Source organism: Ambystoma mexicanum, chromosome 12, assembly GCF_040938575.1.
Source record: "Ambystoma mexicanum isolate Mex_15411 chromosome 12, UKY_AmexF1_1, whole genome shotgun sequence".
NCBI classification, from domain to species: domain Eukaryota; kingdom Metazoa; phylum Chordata; class Amphibia; order Caudata; family Ambystomatidae; genus Ambystoma; species Ambystoma mexicanum.
The window spans coordinates 766,039,973-766,045,972 of record NC_090936.1 but is presented as its reverse complement, the minus strand read 5'-3'; the positions used below and the strand labels follow the sequence as shown (position 1 = coordinate 766,045,972).

Below are 6,000 nucleotides of genomic sequence, written 5' to 3'. Positions count from 1 at the left end.
AAGCACCGACATACCTATGCAACAAATTCAATCTGAACTCCTTAGGCATACAAACCAGATCATCCCTGTCCAACTACCTGATCATTCCTAGGTCTAAACTGCAAAAAGCAGGAGGAAAAAGCTTCCGAGTCCTCGCAGTCGAAACTTGGAACACACTATCCCCAAACATTAGACTAGAACCTTTATTCAACAAATTCCGAAAAGAAGCCAAATCCTGGCTCATGCTGAATGAAAACTAATCACGCTGAGCCGGCCACCCAATCCACTAGTCTGAACTCACACTTTACTCCAGCACTACTGTGTAAATACTATGCACATTTCTGGATGTATAGATGGGGACTATATGACAGCGATATTCATATCACCTGCTAAATGTACAAATGTTGATGAATATGACTAAAACTGTAAATATGAAAGTGATACTCATATTACCTGCTAAATGTACAAATGTTGCTCACTAATATGACTGTAACTGTAAATACTGTAACTCATGTACCGAGAAATGTGCCCAGTTGCCCTATGGCTTGGAGCGCTATACAAATAAATACAATACCACATGACAAGATGGAGAGGGGATGTGCAAGCTTGAAGCGAGGATGCTTAGTTGGGAAGTGAGGCAAGCGCTTATGCGAAGGTGCGAAGTGTAATGAGTATGCACTTCTCACTTTGATAAGGGGTCTGAGGCAAGCGTATTGGCATCAGGTAAAAGATGCCCCCATTTCTGCGCGCGGAGTTCATTTGGTCAGATGTGCATACTTTGTTAGTGTATTTTCTTACAATGCAATGAATTATTAAGTGACTCTGTTACCTGTTAGTACCTACATTTGCAGTCCGGAATTCAATTATTTTGATAACAGTATGCATACATGTATGTGGTTAAGACACTATTGAACTAAAGTCACATATAGGTCAGGTATTACTTTGAGAATAAACATAATTTACTAAAGTTTAGATATCAATGAATATCATTTTTTACCAATAGATGGCCAATTAAAATACTTGATGAAAGTGATTTACACAATGGAATTTGTTGTTTCATACACAAACATCTGGTACTGTGAAATACACAATCCCTATTCATTAATATACTGCTATTTCTTATTGCACCCCCTCCAACAATTATTTAATTGCTATTTCATCTACTATCTGCTTTTCATCAGTAAGGCATGATGTGCTCTTTTAAACAACATACTTGCATCTGTTTTTTATCAGAATCAAATAAAAGATTTCCTCCGAGGCAGATGGCTCTCCCTTTTTTTCTTTTGTTATCCTATGTCGCCATTTATCAGAAGAATTTTGCTCAAATATATCTTCTTAAATTGTGTAAAATGTCACTTGTACTTTTTTCAAAAAACACATTTCATTTTACCTACTTCGTATACTGGATTCCACCTTGGGATCTTTTAAACATTGTATTTAGTTTGAAGGAACATGCCCTTAAGCAACGACATCCTATTAAAGTGAGTAAGAGCCTGCCTTTTCTTTTGCTTAGGTAATGAGGTGTCCTTAGCTGCTGGAAGGGTTAACTTGTGTAGTCGCTGGCGCATATATATCAGGCTGTATTCATAAAACAAGACGTGTAGCCTGGGATAAACCGTTGCAGACAAATACCATTGGCCACAGCAAAGAGGGAGAGGTGCGAGAAAAGTGAGGTACGTTTGAGAATAAATAACTCTTTCCTTGCAATGATGGCTAGATACTATTACCAAGGTATGTGGGGTGCATTTTCTAGCAGCATGCTGGGGTGGGGACACTACTCTGGGGGAGGGAGGGAGTGCCACTTTATGTGTTTTTACGTCTCCGAAGACTACGACAAAACAATCTTCCAGGAGCCAAGGATTTCCACATGCAGGTGATCACTGTCAAAGTGTAGATACCGCTAGAAACCTACCGTATGTGTTCATTCCAGAACAATCCATACATTATTTTAAATGCCCTTTTCTTTTGTTAATGCCGTGCGAGACCGGTATTGTGTAATTTCTCCCAGGAATCTGGCATGGCTCCTGTTTGAAATTCCAGATGTGCATCTCTTTAAGCGTCTTTCACATCTGTCAGATTGTCATGTTTAAAGGATTGTTTGAAACCAATTAAGTAAAACGAAAATAGGGCAGTAAACAAGTGTACGCTTGCCGAGGTAATTCATAACCTGCACTCCCAAGTTGAACGTGGGCTGGTACACGGGTTTGCACCCAGGCTTGGACACATTACTGGTGGGTGTAGTTGGGAATTACCTCGCAATAGAATAATGCATGCAGTTCGCATGTACTTCGAGGAGCACCGGTGCTGGCGTGCACGAGCGTTGAGTAGAGATTTGAATTCGTGGATCTCGCGTGAAGTGAGCATGCAAAACACATGCTTTATTATTTTATGTTCCTCGTGTTAAATTAAATCATATTTGGCTTGGTAATTAATTTGCTCGGCAAATGCATTCTTTTCACCACCGATAGGTGTCCTAGCCTTTAAAACTCCAGCCACATCTAAAACTGCTGCTACTACTACTAATACTACTGCTACTGTTACCACTACTACCACCACTCCTGCTACTACTACTAATACTACTGCTACTGTTACCACTACTACCACCACTACTGCTACTACTACTAATACTACTGCTACTTCTACTACTACCACTACTACTACTACCCCACTACTGCTACTACTACTAATACTACTGCTACTATTACCACTACTACCACCACTAATGCTACTACTACTAATACTACTGCTACTTCTACTACTACCACTACTACTACTACCCCACTACTGTTACTACTACTAATACTACTGCTACTTCTACCACTACTGCTACTAATACTACTGTTACTGCTACCACTACCACTACTACTACTACCCCTACTGCTACTACTACTAATACTACTGCTACGGCGACTACTACCACTACTACTATCAATACTGTATTACTACTGCCACAGTACAAACCACTACTGTTATTACTACTACCTCTGCTACTGACATTGCCACTACTACCACTACCATGATATTTCTACTACCACTAACACTACTTCTTCTGCTACTACCTCCAATGATAATAATTTTAAGAACACGAGTAACATAAATAGAAATAATTTGCCCCAAGGAGGTTGGGGTCACTGTAGCCCCATGATGGTAATACAGATACAAATCTTGCCTAAATGAAATACTTTACACAATAAAAAAATGCAGTAGTGCAAACACATTACAATAAACTGTACCTCATTATGGTGCTAATTAAACAAACATACACTACTAATATCTGCTCTCTTCATTTGCTTACTTGGATTACATAATTCTCTCTAGTAATCTCAGCTGAAAGGAAATACTTTTTTTTTCATTGTGATTGTTATTCATTGTTGGAAACAAATGGCTGTTCCCTTCAAAATAACTCCCATTTGCTGTGTGTTGTGAAAACTTTCTGTGCAGTTTTGCTTTTTCATGTTAAACCATTTCTATTCATCTTCCATTTTTTTAATCAAGCTGTGCACCTTAGCTGTTGGGTAAGGTCTTAGGCAATGGCTGTGGAATCTGGGTAGACCTTGGTATTTTTTCATTTCTAATCACTATGTATGTGTGAGTGTTATGTATAAAGACAGACTTTTCCCATTCAACGTATCACTATTAATATATATGAGGAAATGTGTCTTCATATATGTACACCCGTGCACCCAACACTGATTTTTTTTTACAGTGCTGTAAATGTAATCTTAACTGGCTGCAGCCTGCTTCTACAGCTCTTTGGAATCCACATTAGCGTGCACAATTATGTCTGTGCGGAATGTGCTAGCAATGTTTCCACACGTTACATATTGTAAACATACGCATTGTGGACCATTTGTTTGAGGAGCACAGCGCAATCAATGAAGTCTACCGAACATATGGAATGTCACTGTACAAGACAATCAAATGTCGTTATTGTGTGTAACGTGCAGTGCTCCAAGGGCTAATCGTAACTATATCACAATGATCTTCATAATTAAGGGATGTCGAGTATTGCTTGCTCACGAGTGAGCAACGGGCAGCATCTAAATCCGGCCATGTAATATTAAGGGAAAACATCATGTATGAGGGCTAAATTTGGACAACGACAGGTACCACAATTATCTAATTCATTGTGTTCAACTTGAGTATTGTTGCAATGCTGTAAGGTCTGCTGGAAGTATAAACTAGAACGTGTTACATTTAGCGCATGAGCAGATAACTTCAGCCTTTCTATTCACAGGGTAGGTGACACGCATATATGAAGAACATGTATGGGCAGACAGCACGGTAGGCAGATAAGCAAATCGATGAGTAGTCATTGAGGTCTATATAATAGGATGCATGATGGATATTAGGTAGGGGGCGGTATTCCATCATAAGTAGGATGGCATTTAAATGCATGGCTGGATGGGTGAACCAATGGACGGCTAGACTGACAAAGGAACAGATGGACTGCCACACAGAAGAAAGTACAAAGGAAATAGCTGGCATGCAAATGCTTAGATGGCTGTCTGGATGGATGGAGGGATGCATGGATGGATGGATGGATTAATGCATGGATGAAAAGTTGGACTGCAGATATTTGAGTAGGGGGTTTGACAGAATGATTGCTGATCAGTTAGACTGGCTTAGTGATGATTGACAGATGGACCCCTGGGCATATGGTTAAATGAATGGACAGATGGAGGGAAATTTGAATCGATGGAGAAAGGTATTGATAGGTCGAGGGAGGATAGTGAGAGAGAATGAGAAAAATAGAGTGGTAGTGAATCAGGCACATAGACTGATAAAGGGGCACATGGGCATATATCCGTACGGACAGATTGACAGGTAGACAGAACAGTGCGCCTTGTCACTATACATTGCTGGTCATGTTTCAGGAATGTTTACTATTTGCATACATATGTGCTAATCAATCCAACAGTTAACTTAAAAAAAAAATCAAGGTCATTTAGATTGCAGCCTTCAGAAATGAGCATTCATTATGGCTGCAGGCACCATTGAGGTTTAGGCTGCTCTAATTTGGAGATGATTGTCACAGGTACCATGTCTGTAGACATACCGAGGTCTGACACCAGGTCTATGGACTTAGAGTCAGGTCTGTGGATCTAGCTCAGAGCCAGTTTTAGCCTTCTTAAAAACATCTTTGTGAAGTGAGAATTTATGTGACTTTACAGATATAACACGTTCTCAATTCCAGTCCCTCCAGACAATTGACAAGCAGGCATTGGGCCTCATTATGAGTCAAACCGGTATTGAAATAACGGTGGCGGTAAACCCGCCACCACCGTTATTTCCATGCTGGGTGATTCAGAGTCCTGCAGGCGGAGGTGTCATTCCCGCCAGGTCTGACCTGGCGGGTTTAACACTGCCCGCCTGCAGGTGGACGTGGAAACACCGGCACCATCACAAGATGGTGCCGGTCTTTCCATGGTCCCCATTCCCATTGAGTCCTATTGGACTCAATGGGAATGGGGGATTTACCGAATTCCGGCTCCGGAATTCCACGGTCACTGTGGTTGTAATGCCCTGGTAATTCCGGGAATCACGGAGGCGGAATGGTAATTCGAGTCCGGCGGTAACCGAGCCGGAAAAACCGGCAGGTTACCGCCGGACTCGTAATGAGGCCCATTGTCTTTCTTCTTTACTACCAATGTCACAATACATTCAGGCAACCTCTGCCTTCTTCTCTTTCCTCTCTCTAGCTGTTATATCTCTCGTCCACCCCTCCTTTTGTGTCTACAGATCCTGCAAGTACTCTCCCTTTTGCCCTGAACTTCACTATCTCTAACCTCTTCTCTTCTCATTCTCTCTTTTTCTTGCTCGATGTTCGTCTACTCTAACATTCTCCCGCCCTCTCCTGCTTCCTCACTTCACTCTGTAATTCCACCTCCTTCTGCGCTGTCACCTTTTGCTGCACATTCAGCTCTTTCTGAACCTTTCCTCCTCCCTCACCCCTTTCTGTCCTTCCACCTTCCCCTGTATCTCCAGCACCGGCTGCACCACCACCTCTTCCTGTTAATC

At 41.4% G+C, this 6,000-nt stretch overlaps 1 protein-coding gene across 2 annotated transcripts in view; it reads left to right on the top strand.

Annotated features, from left to right (window-relative positions):
* The first annotated feature begins 1,542 nt into the window (after positions 1-1,542).
* KERA (keratocan) overlaps positions 1,543-6,000 on the top strand; it is a 282,789-nt gene continuing 278,331 nt past the window's right edge. For both annotated transcript variants that reach the window (XM_069629264.1, XM_069629265.1), the window contains exon 1: positions 1,543-1,652. The gene's annotated coding sequence lies outside the window, so the exon portion shown is untranslated. The remainder of the gene's footprint in view (positions 1,653-6,000) is intronic.